Below are 24290 nucleotides of genomic sequence, written 5' to 3'. Positions count from 1 at the left end.
TCAGACCCCCAAAAAAGTCATCAGCGGCAGAAGAAAACTCCCTTTTAACAGGGAGAAACCTTGAGCGGGACCAGGCACGCCGAGCTGCCTCTCCTCTCCTCTTCCCTTCCTGTTCCCTGTTCCTGTCCTCTCCCTGACACACAAACTGTACAACAGCTGGAACTGAAGAGCCTCGTCCAAGCTTGGCTAGAAACCAGCTTTCTCTCTTGCTCAGCTATTTTAGGCGTCCACCCTCCCTCCATTCCCCGCTTCAATTTACAGGAAAACATAACAGACACTGACAGTGGTTGAATCCACCGCTTCTAATCCCATCCTCTCTGTCAGACTCTCTCTGACAATGTCCTGCTTCATATGCTTTCTCTCTCTCTCAAACAAAGATTCCAAATATCAATTCGCTACGTCGTCATCTTCCACTGCTGCTGTCCTGTGATCAGCTGAGTGAATTTAAAAGCAGTGATAACCCCTCTTATATTCATGTACACATACAATTCTGGTTTCATCTATATGATGGAACAAGATGACATCCGTCTTTTTCCTTTTCCCTCTGTATTTGAAATATAAAGTTCTGTAATCTCTCTGAATAAACCCAAATATATCCAATGTTAGTGCTGTTTTTTTTTTTTTACAAGAAAAAAGACTCACTCAACGAGAAATACAACTCAAAAAGTGCCTTAATACCAAAATCAGGGCTTCCCCCTCAAGCATCATGCAACACTGGCACGACGATGGTAGGAGGGAAGGAACAAGTTGAAGATGAAAACGAGTGAGGAAGGATGGAGGGATGGTGGAGAACGTGGCTGCTGAGCGTGAGATGGATCGGAGGAGCGTGGAACAGAAGCAGCAGATGGACTGGGGCGCAGCGGAGCGAGGCGCAGGAACGCAGCCTTTGTTGTGGCTGCTGTCTCTCTGCCGGCAGTTCTGTTGTCTGTCTGCGCGTCTCATGTTCTGTCTGTCCGCCGGCCCGTTTGGACGCCGTTTTGACTCGCGTCGGCGTGCTGTGGTTTTCCTCTCTGCACCAAACTTTGCTCTCTCCTTCTCTGAAGCGCTACCCTCTGATCCACATCGCATCTCCCCCCTCCTCTGCCTCATCTTCACCTCCACACTCTCATCTGCCTTTCTTCCCATCGTTCTCACATCTGTAGGATGCGTCCTCCAGCCTCCAGAGTGGGGCTGCTACCCAGATGTAGATCAACTACCGCCTCTTTCTTCTCTGCTTACACAGCCCAGATGTGGAGGCACGTACCATCATGTGGTGAGGAGGTGTGATGGCACATACCACAACACACGCTGTCACCATTACAGGCACACTTTGGTACACACGATGCACGATGATTGCATGATGATTGCATGATGATAGCACAAATGGCCTTCATCATTCCTAAAAGGTCATTTTACATTACATTTGCACGCTGGCGCCATGTTTTGTATGCTGTTTGTGTCCATGTTAGCCTCCAACGAGCATCCCAGCTCTGCTCACAGCAGGAAGGCAGCACCACGCAGCGAACAAAGGATTATACAGAAACTCTGAGTGTGTGTGTGTGTGTGTGGACTGCACATAACCTTGTATCCTCAGGGCTCGACTGCTGTCTTGCCTTTATTCTCGTCTGCACCACTGGGTGCACGTGGACACGCGTGCGCACTGACGCTGGTGTCGTATTAACATAGATGACAATCTGGCGGTAAGGTGCTGATCAAAGATAAATTTCCCTCCCTGACTCACATCCTGTTAATTACGCCATCTGTGTAGGAACGTAGAGTCCCGTGTGTGTGTGTGTGGTGTGTGTGTGTGTGGGGGGGGGGGATCAGTCAAATGCAACCACTCCCAGTAATCCGGAGCGTGATCGCCTCCAACCCCTGGATAGGTTACAGACGCAGGGCCAGGAGGGCGTGCTTTATGCTATAATCCCATTTTATTAACATAATTACACAACCTACACACAATCACCTCACGCTCATCACACACACTTCCTCTGTGTGGTGATGTCCCCTTCAACCAGCATCAATCAAAGAGTTTAGAGGCTTTTAACCCCGTCTGCTTTCCAAAGGTCATTTCACAGAGAATGTTGAAATCAAGAGGCTCAAAAGAGACCCCACACATCCATCTGATGCTGAGAAAAGACATTTTCACATCTTATTTGTTGCACACAGGCGTATATTTGGTGATGGCAGCTCTTCCGCTGTGTACTTGTTTGCCCTGATTTGTATTTGAAGTGAGACTAATTCTATCAGTGGCTAACGGGTCCATGTTATCATCGCCTGCGGGAGCCGCTCCCCAAAGATTGGCGACTAAAGGCTGGTGACAGATCTATATCTGGCAAACACACAGAAACCGAGCTGGGAAGGATGTAGTGATGACAGCACGCCAGAACCAGGAATGGGACCACAGAAGCTCCTCTACTCGACAAATTTCTCACCTCCACATTAAGCAAAACAGAGAAATGGGTGCCCCCACTCTTGTGCCAGATGTGTGGGTTGCGCGCCTGGCACAAAGTGCCACTGAGACAGAGGGGAAACACCATTAATCTCCCTCTTGTGGGACGCTGGGATACTTTGAGGGCCCCCCCAGCGCTTCTTTTCCATTCTATCGGCATCACCTCCGCTCTCCCGTCATTCCGTCAATGCTCCCATCTGCCGAGCCGTAAACCAGACTTTAATTTCTGCCTTTACGGTGGAAATAAAACCCCAAGCCTCAAATCATGCATGTCACCATCCACCCATCCACCCATCCATCCATCCATCCACCCACCCACCCATCCATCCACCCATCCATCCATCCATCCATCCATCCATCCATCCATCCATCCATCCATCCTCCATCCATCCATCCACCCATCCATCCACCCATCCATCCATCCATCCATCCATCCATCCATCCATCCATCCATCCACCCACCCACCCATCCATCCATCCAATGGCTCAATCACAGCTGTGTAGCCGTTACACTGGGGGGCCGCACTGATCACACCATTACGATTATTGACTACATTAAGTAAAGATGGGGGGGGGCAAGGCGACACACGCTACGATCAACGAACCCTCTGAAGGAGAGAGAGATGAAAAGAAGAGTAGCGCGGTGCCGCACACCCTCTGCTCTGAAAAACAGATTTCAAGACAGAGCTCAGAACGTTTAAAGTCATTCATCCAAATGTGTGAATGAGTGATTTTTTTTGTGTGTAGTTTTGACACTGCTGAAGGTCGAGCAACCAGAACTTTTACCTATCAAAGCGAAACGCGATAGTCTGCTTAAACAGACAACTTCTAAACAAATATTTGCATCCCCTGAGAGTGACTATCACCATTTCTATCACCTGACGTCCTTGGAGATGTTACAAGACGAAGGAACCGGCCGCGCAAAAATTGACGTCCGCTCTGATTGAAAGAAGAAGCAAGGTCGTCATTGAACTTGCAAAGGCTCCCACGTGATTGCAGTCCTATGCTGAATGCTACATGCTTAAATTGACCATTTAGAGCAGAAAAAAAGGGGTTTTCAGCTGGAGTTTACTTTCATCTCTTGAATCAGGTGTTTCACAGGTGGGCACAACAGCAGCGGCCCAGTGAATCTGTTCACAGAGGTGTTTTCAAAGAGCATCGAGCGTTTTCCTCTCTTTTATCATGTGGACTTTACAAAGTGTATGTTGGTGCACTTTCAGGCCCTCCAGATTAGTGACGTTCCCCCCGGAGCTTTTCCAGATGGCCCGCAGAACTCCTACCCGTCTCTGAAGCGGCATCGCTGCCAGACTGGCGCTCACTCACTGGGTTTGGCACATTGCTTGTTCCCAGGATGCAAAAGAGCAACTTTTGGAGGTCATGTCATTGCTCTGAACCAGCTGTACTTTAACCAAACCGGGCCTTTACGTAAACCTCTGAGCTGAAGACTCTTTAAAGGTTTTTATTCCCTACAACATGCATTGGCAGCATGCTATTTTTTCGCTAACGGCTAATTTACGATCGCAAAGTTTCCGCTGAAAGGTGCTGTACAGACCTGTTGTAAACGTATTAAAACTGCAATTAGATATATTCCTGCAAAGAGAAAAAATTGTCCTAAACCCAAGGTGACGGTTAGCGGTTACCTGCTTTGACATCTCAATTTGCATTCCAAGGACACTTTGGAACATGTTCTCTATAGATTGTCTTTTTTTAAAATCAGATCTCCAAGTGTGGTGTCAGGAAAATGGGTAGAAGATGAAGACTGGGAGCAGAAATAAATGACATGGAAATTATAGCAGCCGTAAATGACACCGCGGGGGTGAAGGACAGAATAAATTGGACTGGAGAGATTCTGGAACAAGCTGATAAATTCCAAAAGAGGCGCATCGACTGTGTGACACCTATCCATCTGTGTATGCTTGTAATCACATATACACACATTCTGGTACTACTATCTTTGTAAGGACTTCCAGCCATAGGTATAGGAACAACGCATTTATTCTGCCGCCACCCCTAACCCTAACCCTCCCAACTCTGACCTTAACCTCCACCCATTTCACACATGCATGCAGTATGTGCATGTGTGCTGGTCTTGGTGGTGGCACGGGGTTGAAGTGAGGATGTTGCAGGATGTTTCAGGGATCAAAGACATTCGTGCATGATGCCATCACTAGAAACCTGACTGTCATATCCTCCAGCTGGAGTAAAAGTCCTAAAAAAGGGCTTGATCGTGTGTGTGTGTGTGTCTGTGCTTGTATAAAACATCTCAAAGGCATAACATGCCAAAAACATGAAAAAGGGGGTAAGATAGGTGCACGGGGAACAGTAGTCCTGAGAATTTGGAAAGTAAATAAATAAATTCATGTTGGCGAGTCACAGATGGGTCCAGATCAAGAAGGAAACTGTAAAAGGAAAGAGCATCCTCAAAGGAAAACCCTGAGGGGAGTAGAGAGCCGGTGTGAGAGGGCTGAATAATCCTCTCCCCCCTGAGAACTGCTCCAGAACTCCTGACCGAAGACAAAGAGAATGTTACGCGCACAATCAACTGTTGGCAGGACCGAGAGCGAGTGATGGGTCGCGATTGGGTTGAGTTTTTAATTATATTAATATTAAATGAATACCATTTTTGAATGATTTGGTGCCACCTATTTATTTTAATTTCAAACGTTAATTTTTAAATTTTGACAAAAGTTCGGACCTCGCTTTTTCAGTCCTTTTGAGCAACTGGGCAAGTTCTTCCCAAGAAGCTTGTAAATCCCTCCGGAATTAAATAGGAGCCGGGACGATGAAAACGGCGAGACGTCACACACATCACTGAACATTCAGATAAACTCAAAGGCTCTTTCTTTTTAACGACTAGCTTCTTCACCTCACCCTGAGGCAGCGACCTGTTCCTCCAGCGATCGCCTGATTGCTCCGGCGTCTCAACAGTAAGACCTGTATTTTTCGGGCGTATTCATACACACAGTCCAGACGTCATTTTTGATTTGATATTCCGTCTTATCTGCAAAGGCCGGGACAACTCCTGCAAACCAATTACCTCCCCGGGGTCCCCTGTGATCACTTGGAGAGGAACAGCGTGACTTTTAACCCTAAAGACAATGTTGTTTCCGACTTTGAAGGACACCTTTGATGTGGGAGTGATGCGGCTCTTGGCTGTCGTATCGTTTAAGAAACGTCCCGTCATTCAAACGCACTGGCGGGCAGCAACTTTGTCATGTCAGCTCGGAGCAAGCGGACGCAAACGTTGCCGCAACGCATGAAATATGCGGGCGGGAATGTCGTTTTTCCAAAATAAACCCACCGACTTCCGACAACGTCCTTTTGGCATCTCACCATCAGAGGAGAGTACCTGCGTTAAGCAGCCATGAACATATTTGGCTATTTATTTGCAACAACCTCTTGTTATGGGTCCATTATGGAAGGCGCCCAACGCGCCGGGGTGTAATGACACAGGCACCGCTCGTTGTAAAACACGGGCATATGGCTAAACTACACAACATTAAACATTTTGGAGACTGCGCCTCCCTGGTGCCTAAATAACAGAGCGATTTGGCAAATAAACCATTACACAGTGTGAATGACTTGGGCACTTTACTGCCAAGCTGAGCTTCTTCACGGTGGTTTAGACAAACTAAAGAGCTCGCAAAGATGAAACAATTAGCATTAGATGCAAATGCAGAAGCTGCACACATGAGCAGAGCTACAAAAACACTAGCAACAGCACAATAATGGCTGCTTGTCATCACTCCAGCAAGGCACAATGGATCCATTCACCTCGTTTTTAGGGACATATGGAAGGAAATGTCCCACGCCGTTCACGTCTACTAGGTGTTCCTCTATGCTCAATTACTTTATTTTAATTAGATCTTCTAGACTGAGATTACTGCCTTTCTGCCCCCCCCCCCCCCCCCTTCCCCGCCCAATTCCCAGTTTTAGAGGTCAAACAGCAAAAATCGATGATATCCAGCTATAGTGGAGACAATCCTGGGAATGTGTGGGTGATTAATGTTGTCCAGCATACAGAGAGAAGCAAGAATGCTTCTTTCTGCTCTGTTTGTGTGAGTATGCCCAACTGCTGCCTCTAAGGCGACCTAATTGCTGCGTCGATCGGTTTCTAACTCTGGGTATTGGAGGTAAAGCTTCAGTTTTGTGCAGCACGTGTTTGACCATCTGAAGGACAGTCAAAGCTGGAATTCTTTTGCTTCCTTGAGAAGGCAAGAACAAAAAAGGCCCTACTACCAATTGCTCTTTACGGCCACTTTTCTGCATCTACCCCACCCACTTCAAATTTCTGGCCAGTCACATGTTAGTCCTCAGATACCCGATGAGAAATGATTTCTACCTGGATGGTGCGTTGAGAAGAAGCTGCGAGATTTAAAATGACATCATTCTTGTCTCGTGGAGCTAAATTATTGTCTGGAAAAGAGGTTCCTTCCCAGGGACCCATCTTAGAAAACAGTTCCATGGACTCCTGAGGCGTCCCTCCCATGTGACACCCTTCAACTTTGACTCGCATCAGTAGACGACACTGTGATGTGAGTCTTCCTCGGATGCACGGACCTGCGTCTCCGCCAACGGCAGCCATTAACCGCCATTAACCGCCACGCACACGGCTCCATAAGCGGCCTCACGGTCTGCATCTACATTTACGTCGCTCCCAGATTCGGGCTGCTGCAGCCGTTTCTGTGTGATTGATGTGAGTGCTTTGCCGGGCAGCAGAGGTCACACAGCTTCGGGACTATTTTAGCTCGACCTGCTACCCCCCACCACCATCACCTCTTTTCTGCCTCTCTTCCTCGCTCTCTCCCCACCTGGAGTGTCGTGAACCCTCTCCACACTCCGCCACCTAATTATATCCTGGACGTGTAAATGTATTCATATTCATGAAGGGACAGATGCTAAATTAACTGTGGCAGGGACACGTCGCACTGTGCCGACTGCACAATCTGCTTCCTCTGCTTACGGGGAGGGGGGAGGGAGGAAAGAAAGGGGGGGGGGGGGTGTTGTACCTGGAGGAGAGAGAGTTAAACAAAGAAGGGAAAGAGAGGAGGAAGAGAAGAAATAGATGAAAACAAAGCAGGGACCGGGAGAGCTAGGAGGATGGCCAAGGAGGAAGGGGGTCGATCAAGAACAGCCAAGGCTTCCTGGGACGTCGCCGTCGCTGAAGCAGTCAAAGTTTCCCAACCAGGCTCCTGACGTCCGGCATCCGGTCAATGAGTGACGAATAAAAAGGAAGCCAGAGTGCTGAGAATCTGAGAGCTGGTGGTGGCAGAACGGCACGCAGGGAACTCAGGGGCAGATGGAGGGAGGTGCAGTGGTGCGCGGCGAACAGATGGCAGCTCCCGACTCCATATATGAAATTAATAACATTTCTCAAATAGAATTCAGGAAGAGGAATACATTACCTGAATATTAATAACTAATTTTCTCCAGTTTGCATGCGTGAGGAATAAACAAAGAGGTTTTTTAAAACATATAAATACTGGAAAGCAGACAATAGAAGGTACAAGCAAAAGTTGAGTCTTGGCTCAGACCTTCTGTTGCTCGGTTTCCATCTGAATGCAAAATTCAGCTTTTCGCCAAATTCAGTTCACCGAAAAGGAATGAGAAGTTGGCAGCTTTAAATGAAACGGTCGCGGCGGCTGTGTGGCGCTACTAGCTAGCAGAGGTCCTTAGCTGCGACTAATGCTAATGGTAACGCGCACAGCTGTCAGGAGTCAAAGACATTTCAGGGTTACGGGGAAGCAAAACAATCGCTTTTTCCATTGATGGCGACGCCGAGTTCAGCGCTAGTTTGGATATTGACTCTTGTTTGAGTCAAAAACCCCTCCAGAGATGGACGTAAAAACCGCTTTCTGTAGACCTTCCTTTGAATTCCTGTAAATGCTCGTAAAAACAGGGTAATGGAAAACCAACTAGTGAGGTGAAGGCTCATTGTTGCCCCATCATATTTTCTGAGTGGGATTACTTTGTGTTGCTTTGTGTCGTTGGGTGCTCAGTGTGAACCTTTGAGCTCCAACAAAGACTCAACTCAATGTAAGCTTTAAGAAGAAAAACGGCTGGAATGATGGGGGAAAAAAATTGGCCATGAACCTTAGGTCTCACTCACCATCTTTCAGAAATTGATTTCTGTGCACGTGTGTGTGTGTGTGCTGCAATAAAGGAGGTAATTCACTGCCGCTTGGATTTGCTCCTACCCAAACCAGAAACATGCATATTCACCAGCAGCGGTATGGAGTGCAGCACGCGCTCCTGACGCTGATTATTCACGACAGAACCGACTCAGTTACATACGCGCTCATATTTTCCACCTACGTTATTGCAAAGTTGATGACTGTGACGAAATCAAAGCGTCAGAATTACCCGTATTGTACAGTAACGCCGCAGAACCAACTGGCAGCGGAACTGAAATGGTTTAAAAGGTATATTAACGTGGACTATTTCCAGTCACAGCCCCATCGGGCTTGCGAGGCTTTACATTGACGGAGCACGGATGGAGATTGTGCATCTACAACTGAGGTTTCCCCCTCGTATTTTAACTCCACTGACTAGAAGAACGAAATTCTAGGATTAGATAATAAAGACACACTTTTTCTCATGACATTGGAATGATGAACTGATCAATAAAGCTTTGAAGAAAATTAAATTTGACTACGATTAAATCACCTATCGTGATAAGTTAATTGTGTTAGTTACATATAGGTTTCATTAATTAACCCTATCTTTGCCACCACGTAATAGCAGCTTATCGCCAAAGCAATTTCCAATTTCCATTTATTTCACCAAGAAATATGCTCAGAGCAGGATAAAAGGCTGAAAGTTAAACGCTCGTCTTTGGTGTCGGAAAAAAACACGCCTTTTGAGATCAGCTCCATTTTTGTGTGTGGGGATACCACTATTTTAGAGAAGTCCCTTCCTGCCCCAGTCACCTGATCAACACCCCAGGAGATCAAGTGAGTTCATGAGTTGAGGTCAAACAGTGAAGGCCGAGTTTGGGTTATTGAAAATTCATGTTCTTATGGATGGATTAAAAAATATCACCTTTCTCAAAACTAAACACACCTGCAGGGAGAGATTCATAGTCCCTTTCTTTTGCACGCAACGAATCCACGCAGTTTTTATTTGGAACTATAAGAACTTTAGTGTCGCGTGAAGAGCTGAAACTAACATTTCCGGATGACTCGAAGGCTAAATCTCCAGCTTGGTGGTGAAAAAGGAAAAACATATTGGGTGTGCGTATATTAGCCTTAAACGTGTTTTTAAGCTGAAGAGCTGTTGTCAGGTGGTTCAAATAAACCGCTCAAACTGGCGACGTGTGAGCTGCCTTCGATGAATGGTTGGTGTCACCCTGCACTCAGCCGCCACGACTTTCTGATGCTAGTGCGTTCCGTTTAGAACCGAGGATGCTAAACCGTCACATTAACCTTTCAGCGTTAAAGGCGGGGTCGCAGTTCGGGGTCCTTTGAGAGGAGGACGGCGCCGTTGACGGCGCCGCTCTGACCGACTGCTGAAACTGATGAATATGCAGCAAAGGGCTGGTGACAGTGGCGCCGAATCCCCCCGCAGTATGTAGTGGGAGTGGTAGCATGAGAAACTTGGAACTGGTTCAGGCACACAGGCTGTTCACCTTCATGGGTAGGCTGACAGATGGCCCGGGTAGCATTCTGCAGCAGAGTCTAGCGGGGGGAAGAAAAGCTAGCGTGTCACGCAGAAGTTTCAGCTCGTGTGGGAGTCTTCACGGGCCCGGGTCTGCAGCGACCTGCGCACGCACACCTGTGCAGTTCCCACAGAGGCATTCGGGAGGGGGGTGGAGAAAAAGCGTTGATGACTGTATGTTTTCCCTCCCGAACCATTCGCTAATGCTAGATCCATTACGGCGTCATTATCAACGGCGGCGGGGGCAACCGGGGGGCTTCAAGGTAACGTCTCAATCCACGGGGGTACGCGCTCCCTCCGTAAACAGAAGGCAGGAGTTGGCGAGGTGTGGCGCACACGGAGAGTGTTACTTACTGGTTATTGTGGTGGTCATACTGTGTCCCGTATGGCAGCGTATAAATGAACAGCATGCAAACACCTTCTGTCCAAACATCTGCGACAGGCACATTTTTAGGCCGGCTTCCAAAAAACTGAAAAAAAACTGAAAAAAAAAGATGGAGGCACAAGAAGTGAAATCTCTCAAGCTGCTCGACATTTTTTTTCTCCCTCTCGCTCAGATTCTGTTGGCTTACAGCTTCATTTGTATTTTTCTTTCCCCATACCTGCCAAATGGGAGCAACTTTTTCTTTATTTGACGGAAAAGGAATAGTTATAGGCTTGAGCTCGAGATAAGAAAGAGAGGGGGAGAGCGAGAGAGAGAGAGAGAGAGAGAGAGAGAGAGAGATCCTTCATACAAGCACACTCATATTTAATTTCCTGGTTGAGTACCTCTTAAAATACCAGATAGTTCAGACTAAATTCCGCTAATTACACCGTGCTATCAGCTGTAAGGTTATTGTTACACTATTATTTATTTATTCCACCTGCTTATCTTCATGGACAGCAGCTTCACACTGAATTATTTGTCGAAAAATTCCAAGACCTTGATGTGGTTTTGGACTGTCGTTTAGATCTTTTTTGGAATCAACCTTAACAAAACGCATTCACTTCCTTCGCTGCAGTTTCTACGGGCAAAGCCTGCGATGACCTTTGAACCAGACTGACACCATTGTTTAATCTTTCAAGTGTCCTCCAGCTTTAGTGGTTATACTGGTTTTATTTGGACTTATTTGGACTAAATCCACCGTAATAGAGTCCCTACTTTGCTCTGCAGGCGCCACGTAATCCCAATCTCTGCACAGTTGATAGTGCACGTACAAGTGTTTTCATTGCTCAGTAAAATGTCTGGATTTAAGTGTCCAGGAAATGACATATATGATAGAGCGGCTTGTGTTAGAGTTGCTGAGCACGTTGGGAGGGAGGCAGAATGTTCACGAGACGGCCGCGGCTGCCGTGTACACAAGTACTTGGCACCGCCGCCCATAGCTGGCCCGAGAGGCGCCTGCTATAAAAATACACAAGTGGAAGCTGGGGCTGCGGAGCGCCTTCTCCAGGCATCACGTCATGCATTCCGTGTGGTTTTTGCCGGTTTCTGGCGTTTTTGTCACCGAAGCTCTAACCCCCCCCAAACGTGACACGTGAGAGGCGTCCGGCGTTGGCCACTTATCCCGGGCTTTGATGGTCGTAAATCAGAGGCTGACCAATAAAGACGAAGACAGCCGAGTGGAACGTTTGTGTGTGCGCGACTCCAACTGGATTGTAAATGAAGCCAGATGGGCTGAGGGAGCGCCGCCGACCGGAGCTGGAGCCCATCACTACACGAATGTGTGTTTTCCTCGCGTGCGCAAATTACGCCATCACCTCATTGGGCGGCGTGAATCAAAGCCCAAGCTGTGATAAGCACAGGGCATCTCTCCATCTCATTATTAAAATAGGTCCTCTGGCGGCCTCGGGAGTGCCGAGCCCCTTTTCTGATGGTTTCTATTAAAACAATTGGTACCTTTGTAACAGCTTTTATTTTTTTAAACTAGTCCTGAGCCGGTCTTGTGATCTGGAGCGAGCAGAGATGAAACAGAACCCGGGGAGTGTTATCTCATCGGGGAGCTCGCAGAGGAGTGAAGAGGCTGGAGATTGGGGGGGGGGAGTCAGGCAGAGATGTAAGTCATGAAATGTATAATGTGGCCAGACAGATCTACTTTATATGGATGGAGGGTAGGTGTGTTCGTACGGAGCCTTTTTGGCTTTAGAATATCAAAGAGAATCAAAACCACTTCATTAAACACTTTATCGGGATGAAAATTAGTTTCAGAGGGGAAGAAAAAGTTGAGCGACGCGTGTTTCCACTGCACAATGAGAAAAGACGAGTAGATGCTGGAGAAGAAGAAATAAGGAGCCCCGACTGGAGGTTGCATAAGGCGGAGTTGCTCCACGAGGCGGAACTGTGCTAGTTTGGTCAAATGTGACATTGTGTGATGCTGAAATCACGAAAGGTTAACGAGCGGGAGCGGAGAGGGCCAAATCCTCCAGGTGTCATTTCATTGTGGCGAAATTTCCTTGGCTGAGAACATTTCAGTCTGCTCTTTGGCCAAATTTAGCAGCCAAAGTTTTGGGGTGTTTTGCCGGTTCCCGTTTTAGGAACACGGTAAAACAAGGTGGAGAAACTGGAGCTGATCAATGACTCATGTTGGGAACATGAAGAGATGAAATGGCCCCTGTAGACGAGGGCAGCTCCACATGCTCTGCGCTTCAGAAAAAGCCACGGTTGAGATTATACATTGAACATGTGACCACCGGCTAACGGGAGCAGCAATTGTCTGTTGGCCATTATCTTCTCGGGGGGGGGGGGGGGGGTCAGCTGTCCATCAAAGTCTGAGAAAGACAGATTTGACACATTACACAGTCAGCGCACGCCAACCTGAGCGGCCGCTGCAGGCGACTTCCTGTCTCTCTCCATCTCACTTTGTTCAGACAGACAGCCCCCCCCCCCCACAACCCACCACCACCAGCACCGCCTCCGCCTCCCCCCTCGGGGGAACTGATTAGCAAACATGCGGCTGATTGATTGGAGCCGTAAATCAGTAGATTTTTCAAAATCGACCCACGTTTGGAGTCCTGCTGCCCAGGGCCAGTGAGTTCACCGTGGTGTCGGGAGACGTGTCGGCCCTCAAAGTGCCCCGCAACTTTTATTGCCCTTATTAACTCAGAGCAAATGAAATGTCCAATTGCGGCGGGATTGCGCAATCGCAGCTGATGTCACGCTGGTGTCTGCCAAGCACGTAGCGGCGATGAGGCAGCGTACAGCAACTTAGGAGGAAGAAGGGTTTTAATGTTCCGTCTGATGCTGCGGGGGTAGAACCCATAGCCGTGAGTCTCGCCAGACCCTCTACGGCACAACACCACCATCCCGTGCACCCTACAGGAGTTGTGGCGATGCATGGCGGCGGGCTGCAGACAAGCCATACATCTTCCAGGGTCCACTAAGTGCCATCATTGTTCCTTGTTCTCCTCTCGCTGGTCTGAGAGGGCGTCCTGCTGTTCGGCGTGCATCCGACAACAAGCGTGCTTGTGCCTCGAACAAACCGGGCCGCGGGTTTATGTGGAAAATATGAAGACTTATAGAGGAGAGGACCTGGAGCTTATCAGTCAGCGAGCTAACACAAGCCAGACCACCGCTCGCCGAGCCCAGGCAGCAAATTAGGAGCTGGGAGCTGCCGACTGGGGCTTGTCACGAGGCCCTGATGGAGCGCAGACGACCTGGGCCGCTTCACAGCTCCCGCTGACCAGGATAGAGGAAGAATGCTCCCGGAGCAGCCCAGGCGCGGAAGCTCGTGCTCCCGAAAAGCCTTTAACAGTCTTAATGCACAAGAAAAGCTGCGTTTTCATGGCTAATGCATATTTTTAAACCAAGGATCAAACTCGGGCCTCAAACTCCTTCCTGAAATAAATTTATTCCTCTTCGTCTTTACAGCACCGGAGACGCTGCATGTACGACCGTCCTTCGCTGGCCTGTGAAACACCTTGGCTGGCTTGACGGCTTTGGTTGGTCGCCAGTGTCTTTTTCCACAGACTGGTTCATGCTGAAGAAATTACGGTCATGGCGATATCCCTTCTTTTTCCCAGTGACCCTCGTCTAGATTTGATTTTTCCATCCGCCGCTGCCGTCTTTCTATAACGTATGGGGACTCTGCTGACAGGCTGAATTTCTGAGGAATCGCTTTGCCATTCAACGCCCGTCATGTGAACCCGTTTCTCTGGAAGTTGATCTTAAAGTGAGGAGCCTTTTTTTAGGTTTATATGCATAAAAACTAGAATAAACACGTGCGGGCCTTTAACTGGCTGGAATTATGTCAAAACCAAGTCCGTTTTTTCAGGTTTTCACATCGCTAAGCTAACTGTGTCGTCAGATAAGGCAGAGGTCTCACACACACTCTGGAGTCACAGAGCGGAACGCCAAAGCTCCTATAAAGCTAATATACCCTCTTTTAGTTTCATGACCACATAAATCAGCAGCAGGCTTTCTGGGTCACAGTTCAGCCAACTTTAACTCCTTTCCACCGTTTTTAAATGTGCCGAACCATTTTCAGCTCAATCTGTTACTCAAACTTTCATTATTGAGTGTTCTTTTCTTCCTCTACTTCCTATTTTTGGGTTTCGCTCCCATTGTGGGACATTGTTATTCGGTTCCATTCATTTACATATTGTGTCAAGGAAGATGAATGGATATTTTCCTTCTCCTGTAATGTGTCCTTTGTTTAGGTGTAGCGCAGGAATACTGTGGGTGAGTGTGCGTCTGTTTATGGAGCGGTCTCACAGCCAGACGTCCCTCATGTGATCCTCTGTCTCCACTCCTTATCAACAGCACTTTGTCGTCCCTGCCTCCCTGTCAGGGCTGCGTATCTGCACCACCTCTCTGCCTGATATCCTGCAGCCGCCCGGCTACACCTGCACTCTGTCAGTGCTGCTGACAAATGGAAAACCCTCGGATTTCAGGTCCGGCAAACGCCCGTGTTGCTGTTGTTTACATGCGCTTCAGGGAAGACAGGAAGTCTTTGAATACTCTCGTGTTTGTCACATTTAGCCCGATGATAAAATCGATACATTCAAATGGGCTTCAGACTCAGAGATGAACTTCGATGATGCTTGAGCTTTAGCCCTGGGGACCTTCTATGTGTCTACGCCATGATCAGTTAACAAGGACTACAGAAGCATCTAAATACACGAGGAGGCCCTGAGATCAGAGGAACTGCCTCCAGAGCTCAGACGAGATCATATCAGGACGCAGATTTGGTAAAGGCAACAAACGAATGCTCTCAGGAGCTCAGAGGTCTCCATCATCCTGACAGAGAACCCAGTGGTCCCCTGTGCAGGTCAAAGGTCGCCGCAGCAGTCTACCAATGGCTGTCCAGGGAGAAGCTTTTTCTTCGTAAAAGGAGATGAAAGCTGATCTGGACATAGGTTCTCTTACATGATGGAACCAAGATTGAACTTTTCTGAGTCATGGTTGGAGGAACCCAGGCACCCCACATACCCCAGGACCATCCCTACAGTGAAGTTCGGTACTGGCACGATCGGGATGTGCTTGGGGTGTTTTTAGGGAATTTGGTTGATGTCAGACTGGGCTGAAGGTTCATCTTCCAACAGAACGATGTCTCTAAGCAGATAACCCAACCAAAACAGAGTTGGTGGGGCTCGGGGAACTACCTGGACCCAGTCCAAGATCTCTAAAGACGTTTAAAACTGTCAGAACCTCCCCAAATCCAGCTGTGCAAAGTTGTAGCATTGTAGCTAAAAAGACTGGAGGCTGCAGCGGCTGCTAATTGTGCTGTAAGTAGCAAATATCAAAGCAATATTGAGTTTCTATTTTGCTGTCTTGTGGGCAGAGAGAACATTTTAACAATAAAAATTGTCAACAATCAGTGACTTGAACAGCATAAAAGAGCCATAATCATCATAACCAGCTATAAAACGAGACAATAAACACAATCAGTCATCAAACCAAGGTAAGGAGAGAAGTAAAACATAGAAGTAAAAGTGCAAGATATTAGGAAAAAAAAGATCCAGAAGGATGTAAAGCCTTGGCCGGGCAGCCAGAGGTTCTGCACCGTAACTCAACAGCCGGTATAAGGAGGGTGAGGAAGGACTGGAGCACTTTTGAGGCTGCTGCTCCTCTTTCCTGAGATAATATCTGTTTGACAACTCCTGCTGTTAAATTTGTGTGCGCACCTTCACAGCCGATAGAACCTCCATCCGTTCTCCTGATTACTTCTACACACAGCTAGATAAAAGATCTGCAGCGTCCCACCGTAAGCCTTCCAGATCCCCCCCACTTCGCTCCACTTCAGTCCAACTGGCTGACTCACCGCATTGGCTCTCGTATTTCTTCCTACTGTACTGCTCATCCCCCGAGTCCACGCTCCTCTCTGCGTTGTATATCCTGTCCCCTTCATCACCCCCCTATCCCAGTTTAAGTTTCACTTTTGAACTCCTGGTTTCCATCACATGCGCCCGCTGCCACTATACTGACGCCCGTCAGGCGAGCGCTGAGCTGGGTAGGCTGCTGTGGGCTGATAACCTGTCCTTCGACAAATAAAGAGTTAAATATGAAGAATTTTTAACAATTTTGTTTTGTTCAGAGGCAAAACTTTTGTCAGCTTCAGAGGAAACGGCAATTCTGCCCTTAAATGAAGGGAGCATGAGCAAGGACATAGTATTTTCCTTAAATGTCCTGGAATGGAATTGGATTTTTACCAGCTCTGATGAGTTCTGTGTTACAGCTCTGAGGGAGAAACGGGGGGGAAGAAAAAGCAAATTCTTCCGTAAAGAGAGGCTTGCCTTTTCTTTCCCACACTTATAGACTGTGACAGCTCGGGATGAGGAACGCGGCGCTGACAGTTCAGAGCAGAAGCTAAAAGGCACCGATGGCGACAGACTGGTGGGTGAAACAGAGCCCCGCATGTCAGTATATGCAAAAACAGAAGGAGAGAAAGGTCGCGACCTTTTAAACGGCAGACTGCGGTTGGAGTCTGCACAAACGGTAGCAGCAGCAGTCCCCCCCCCCCCCCACACACACACACACAAACTTCAAAATCAATCCTGACTCTGGCGCGCTTTCTCCATCAACCTTGAGTCCAACTGTTGGAAGGAAAAAAAAAATTAAAACAACCCCCAGCAGATGCACCAGATGAGTGGAAAACGGTGCGGCGTGCACGGCAGGCGGGCGCTAAAGCTTAAACAACCTTCTGCAACCTTCGCATGCACCCTGTCACAAATAAATGCATTTGTTTTCCATTCATGCACTCACTTCACCGCTGTGTGTGTGTGTGTGTGTGTTGTGTGTGTGTGTGTGTGTGTGTGTGTGTGCGCCTCAGTCTGCTGCCCACACAAGCCCGCCTGTGTGTGTTTAGGCGAGCGAGTGGCCCACATCGCGGCTTCTGCGCCAGCTGTGTGGGCCATGTGGAGGAGGCTGTTTCGAGGGGTCAGGAGCTGGCAGCTGGTGGGGAAGGAGGGAGTCCAGCGGCGTGTGTGAGGGTTCAGATCCTCGGAGCTGCTCGGGATCGGGCCGGGAGAGAGTGAGTTTTGGCAGGGAGGCGAAAAAAACAAGGAACAAAGGAAGCCCGTGTGCATCTATCATCTATTTAATCAGATAAGCACATTAACAACAATGAACCCCCCCTCCCACAACACACACACACACCTTGTCAGAGTTCCTCTCCGCCGATAGCTGCTCCCCAGAGTCTGCGCCTGCACTCGGCATCCGCTTAGCGTGTTGAGTTTTGCGGCTGAGCAGTCATTAACACCTCCGGCAGGCAGCTGGTTTTCATCTGAGATCGCTGATGGGTTTGACCTCTGGAGTGGAGGGATCACGCACGGGTCACACGTGTTGGCGCAGACGCCGCAACAAGTCTCACACACGGCGAAGTGCTCGGATCACTGATTATACTGAGGGTTCGGTTGGTTTCGGCTGCTCAACACGTGGGGTTAAATTGACACATTTTATCAGAATAGCATTACATGCTAAACGTGCTAATTACAAAAAGCAAAAAAAAACCCTCCATTTTCTTGGCCTCACAAACCAAAGGCCAATCCAATCGAAGCACCTTTAATCATTACTGTCAGCAGCTCCCCAATGAGGGCGTAATGCGTCTTACTCCCCGACAGAGACTCCGTGGCAGGTTTGGAAATATGCTGCAACATCTGGTAAGCTACTTGGGGTCCTGACGCTCTCCTGTGCTTCCAGCTAAAGCAAACAAAGGGAAACATATTGGGAAGGAATTAAGGGCAGAATCGACACAGGCTGTATTGTTAAGCCCTCACCGCTGACACGTCTCCTTCAGTCAGAGACCTGGCAACGACTTTATGGCCCTCGAAGGCCCGGCCCAGATTTGTGAGGTCATCATTTAAAGGGTGTGGAGGGTTGAAAGTACACGGATTGCTATTTCAGCTATTTCAATGAGAAACGGTAAAAGTACACTGGGACTAATTTCACTTCCATGATTCATACGCCGGCTGTAAGTCCCGAGCATTTCTCTCTCTTTCCCACACGGAGGCAAACATAGATCAGCCGGCAGACACCCGCTCGTTTGTTCATTTTCGGTTCCTCTCGGCGCGATGCCGGTCGCGGTGCAGCGGCGGTTTGGCGGCGGAGCGCTCATCCCGCAAAGTCCCAGCCAGATGTCCCCGAGCCTGGGAGGCAGGTGGGTGGAGCCCCCCCCTTCCGCCCCACCACGACGGTTCTGGCAGCTCTTCAAACCTGCTGGGTATAACCTTTAATTCACATGCTTTTGCCGGCGTGGCGGGCTGAGAGGCCGCCATCTGCCACGGAGAAGAAGAACAGAGAGGGAAATGAGAGAGACGGAGTGGGTGTGCACGCGTGTGTCAGACTGAGTGGTGGGGTGGCACCGCGGATGGCCGAGCTGCCCAGAGGTCACCCCACCAAATGTTGGCGTGGCGCTCGTTGGAGGTGGTGTAGGAAAGCTTTGAAGTAATAATTGTTACATTGGCACCAAAACACAGCATATTACCACGAATAACGTTGATGTTTACATAATAGGAAACTTTCCCCGAGAGCAGGGGTGCCCACTCTGTCCTGGCGTGCTGGGCACTCCTGCCTGAGAGTGGAAAAAAGGGTCACCGGGCTTCAGATTTGGACGGTTAAAATTGGAATATTATCGTGTTAGCCTGAAACCTTCTAAATCCGATACCTAAAATTACTATGAATGCACCTAAAGTAAAAAAAAAAAAATAACACGACCAGTAACCAATCAGGTTGTATGTTAAAAGCTATTAAATAGTGACACCAGTCCGTCAGAGTGCTGATACTGAGACACTAAATGGTGGAGTGATGGTGGGCCGATACACTCCGACTCTATATTTGGCTAATGTGTCATCACGTCAAACAGGCTAGCTTAGCTCTCCAGCATCACGTGCAGTAATAATTAATACTGTATGATTGCAAACTTCGCAACAGACGCGTCACCGTGCAGATGTGCGCCAGATGCAGGGATTTCATCTGCAGAGTGGAAGCTTGGATGACTTCACAGTCTCCCTTTCATCCGTCAGCTGTAGCAGAACCTTTATTGCCTTTTCGGAACACCCTCTCGCGGAGCAAGAGCTGCGCCGTGTGATTCCGAACAGATGTCATTAATAATCCCCGACGGAACGAGAGGCGATAGAGTCGACCAAAATGGCAACACTCACCCCCCCAAAGGTGAGCGGGGAAGGGGGGGTGGAGGCCACTCTGGCTGTAAACAGAAGAAAATCATATTAGAATGTTGGGAATTACGGCCAGACTGAATTAACTGATAAGATCGAGGGAGAAGTGGGAAAACAAATTGAAAGCGTCTTATCTCCTGATGTGCTGCGCGTTATAAAGAAGTGTCTGTGCAGCCTGATGTCATTTTAAAGTCTCTAAATTCGGGTGGAGATGGTTTTAAAGCACAATGGAAGTGTTACCAGTTGAATAAAGTCACATGTGATTTCTTCTTTTTACCAGTAAAAATAGTTAAAGCCTTTGGCGGAGCCCTTATCAAATGGGCAAAAGCTTTTTTGTCTAGAATACCAGCAGCATTTACAGGATAACGCAGTGTAAATTTAGTTTTTAAGAAAAATTAGAGCCACTCAGGAAGATCTTATACGGAGGAAAAGGTCACAGATATCAACATCAGTACAGGAATAAACGGAAAATAGGTTTTAATTAACCCTGTCTCAAGAGGAATAAACACTACAGATGTTCCATCATGGGCCTTGAATCCCAGGTTCCGTGCACGCTGGTGCCAATCAAGTTATTACAAATTATACCCGCTAAACCTGCCTGTCAAAAAGCTGACGTTAAATCTGATCCAGCAGTAATTTCCAATGTGCAAATAGTGCTGCTGTGTCACATGTCCTGTATATAAATAGTGAGGCTGAATGAATGGGCTACGCTGGGAGAGAGAATTAGGGGAAATCTCAACATGAATTATAAAAATGTGTCTGAAAACCAAATTACAACAAGTTTATGTGCGACAGCGCAGCGCAGCTTCATCTCCATCTCCATCTCCGTGAGGTCCCACGGCCCTGAGTCCTCCAGTCCTCCGGTGCTAATAGAGCAGGAAAGACCCGGGTCACCACAACAACCATTAAAACGCTGAATTCTTCTGATTGTGTTCTCAACACTCATGACCCGCATGGTTGCTGTTTCTGTTCTGATTGGTCGGCTCGATCGAGCACGTTAACCCGCGTCTGCGTCGGATCCTCCGCTCCAGACAGGTCCGTGTCACTCTTGTCCTCCCTCTGCTCCCTCCATGTCTGAGAGGGAGGAGGGAGGGAAAGAGAGGGAGAAGGAGAGAGAGAGGAAGGAATTAAATAAAAAGAGGAAGGAGGAGTCAAACCGAGAGAGATAATGAATAGAAGGAAAAGGCCAGAAATAGAAAAAGGGAAGGAAATGTGATGGGGGGGTTGTGTGTGTGTGTGTGTGTGTGTGTGTGTGTGTGTGTGTGTGGGGAAGGGTTAGCATAGCGGCTACGCGGCGCACGGTGGAGGCTCATCATTCAGCTAATTATGATCAGGCGTCTCCCTGCAGGCACGACAAGGCTGGAAATGGAAAGTCTTTGTTCTCACACACCCCGGTGGAAGCGATGGGGGCACGGTGCCACGCAGATGAGGTGTTCGTGCGTGGGCGCGTGCACGGGTGCGCGCTCGCGGCCACCAGTCACGCAGTGGCTCTCCCTCAAACCGTTTATACGGTCGCATTAAACACCTCTCGCCCTCCTACTCCCTCACACTCACATATGCACACACACACACATGCACACTCACACACATGCACACTCACACAGTTTCCAGAGGCATTATGGGAATGCTATCAATTAAGTTTGCACCTACTGAGTCAAGTTATTTGTCTCTATTATAGAATACAAGCCGATTTCAGATGAGAGCAGTGGGGTGTTCAGTTATAAAAGCCAAGGCATTTATATTCCGCATGCACAAGAAAAAAAGAAAAAGTAGCTGTACTCTCTCCACATTGGCTCATTTACGCAACCATTACATTTATCAAACAGAAAGAACCACAATTACAGCAAGAACGACCTGCCAGAACCGAGCTGCGAAGCTCGTGGTCGCTGAACAGGCTGGATGAGAATTTTGCAAAGGTTCATTTATATTAAAAGGTAAATAAACACTTTGGTAAAGGAAAGAAGCTGTGGACAAACGGTGTTCTGCTAGTACAGGAAGGTGCAGGAGACCTTCAGACCACTGCCAAGGTGCTCTTGAGCAAGGAGCATGTGCACCTGCATCTGTAAAACGCGGTAAAGAAGATGAAAAAGGAGGTAAAAATGGCAACAGACTGTAGATTTAACAGACATTAAAGATCTGCTCAGAATCAGCAACGTGTCGAGATCATAACTACCGTAGCTGTGTGAGGCTTAAGCTAACAACAGGCTAACAAAACCTCCTCAAGATGGAGGAGAATCCCTCATATTAATGGGGCAGATTATAAAGTAACGTCAACCTCTCCAAACCTACATTATTAGTCTGCTATTCGCAGTAACGTCTGTATAAACGAATTAGAAATAATATCAACGGAACAAGATCAGAGTTTATGTTTGTGATGAGCCGAGCGCCACGGAGAGGGACGCCATCTTTTTCTGTGTGACATCATGGCGTGCGTCCTGTCTGCAGGTAACCTTAAACTGAAGCTGGAAGACGAGTGTTGACCAGTAATTAGGAGTGTGTGCTCTGTTCCCGTGGACAGACGCAGCCCGCCTCTTCACGCCGTCCGCTTCCTTCTTCACCTCCTCTCTCTTGTTTACTGTACAAACACATCTGCCTTTCACGCCTAAGTGGCTCCTCAGAGCGGCGCGACAGCGAACGTTGTCCCCCTGTTCCCTCGCGGCGCCGCGCGTCACAGAATATTGTCCCCAAAGCTAAAGGGGACCTGGCGGAATCCCAGCGGTGCTCCTAACGAGGTCATTTTACCCCCTGCGTTGGTTTCAACTGTTACCGCTCTGATAATCAGCGTTTTCTTGGTTATTATCAAATTGCAAAGCTAAAATGAGGCAATGTGTGGTTTATATAGCGAAGATGGGGTTCTTCTCCTGCTTGAGAAGGTTTTAATCAGCCCCTGAAAGAGTCAAGTTAAAGATAACTTTACACAAACTCCCGTCTTTTCAAAAAATACTACAATGAAAAAGAGTCTCGCTGGCCTTCACGTCTCCCTTTGAAAGTTTAAAAACTTCTCTAAAATAGCTGCTTTGCTTGAACCCTGAAACGGCATAAAGGCGGCGGAACAATGCAGCGCTTCCATACGTTCTCAGACACGGGGTGAGAGGTCAAACAGCCCGGGAGAAGAAAAGGCCCGCTGGAAGATGAAGAATAGATGAAGCAGAAGCGGCAGAGGGCAAGGACGCGCGTGCACGGGCGAGGTTTATTATCCGCATTGTGGATCGTGGCCTCGGCTGTGAAAGAGTGCAGCTGAATGCTGCCATTTGTGACGTGGGGGGGGGAGGGGTCAGGAGCTATGGAACGCTGAGTCCCTGTAAGTAGGCAGCACAGTGAGGATGGTAAATTATAGATGTTATAAATACATGTAATAACCCAAGGTGAGCGTTGGTTTTTGTGGTCAAAAGTGACCCGTCAACTGAGCCGGATTAATTCATTTGATTGTTTGATAAGTTTTTAATGCAATCTATTGAAAAAAGGAACTCCAAATCCCACAATTCCCCCTTCGGTGTTTATAGGACATAATGGCTGAGGTCTAGTCCTGATTTATCTAAATCACCGGTGCCCGCTCCAGCTCCCCAGAGCCTCCTTGATGAACTGGAACAATCTGAAGTCAAACGTGTTTTTCTCCGATGCGCCGCAGAGTCCGTTACACCAGACGGCTTTTTTATGCTTTCTTGGACGGGGCCCAAACCCAAATACCAGCTCTCTCCCTAAAGCCTAACCCCGTCTCACCCTGTCTTTTCCTCTGGATTTTTAAAACCTGGGTTCTCTCACGACTCCACGTGAGCGAGGGAACTGAGAGGGAACTGAGAGGGAACAGTCGACTGACCCCTGAGCCAAGCGGCCGGCTGCTCGGCCCTGGGGGGCTGGTGTCGGTGTTCCGGCTCGGCCCTGGAGGGACACCAGAACCCCAGCAGCGACGGTGTGGGCTTGTTTACGGCTCTTTTTATAGGCCAGTGAATCAGCCCTTATTTCCCCCCGATCGACGCCTGCTGGGAGAGCCGGCCCAGACAGTAGGAAGTGGCCCTGGTAAGCCATAATTATATTTGGCAAAGTGTTCAGAGCCTCTCCCTCTCTCTCTCACACACACACACACACACACACACACACACACACACACACACACGGTGGTTAAATACCATCACTTGCATTTATGCAGAGACGTGCACACTCGCACAGCAACGAATCACTGCAGTTAATAAACATCAATTATGTACAATTATTCTCTATAGAAGGAGCCGTGCACCGACGGGACAACGGCGTGCACGTGCGCAGAGGAACCGCGCCTCCTCCGCAGCCTTTCGCCTCAAACACACGTTTAACACGAGCCCGTGGCGGCTTTGAGGGCGCCGTCACGGAGACCTTTGATGGTGGGACCGGTGCAAAAACCTCATGAATTCAATCCCGTTCAACTTTATTGATACAGCGCCTGTGACGATCAGGGGTTGCTCCAGAAGCCAACAGGCCTTTTAACAACCACGCGGGGAGTCGTGCACGCAGGATTCGGCTTCATACGTGTTCTTTGTGTCCGAGCAGCTTGTGTAAACACGCCTACTTCTTTCCACAAATGGTATTTGGAGTCAACAGGTGAAAAGAAACGACTGAAATGCAAACAGGGCTGCTC

The sequence above is a fragment of the Takifugu flavidus genome, chromosome 21 (genome assembly GCF_003711565.1).
Source record: "Takifugu flavidus isolate HTHZ2018 chromosome 21, ASM371156v2, whole genome shotgun sequence".
Lineage (NCBI taxonomy): Eukaryota > Metazoa > Chordata > Actinopteri > Tetraodontiformes > Tetraodontidae > Takifugu > Takifugu flavidus.
The sequence above is the reverse complement of the archived record's forward strand: the minus strand, read 5'-3'. Positions refer to the sequence as shown.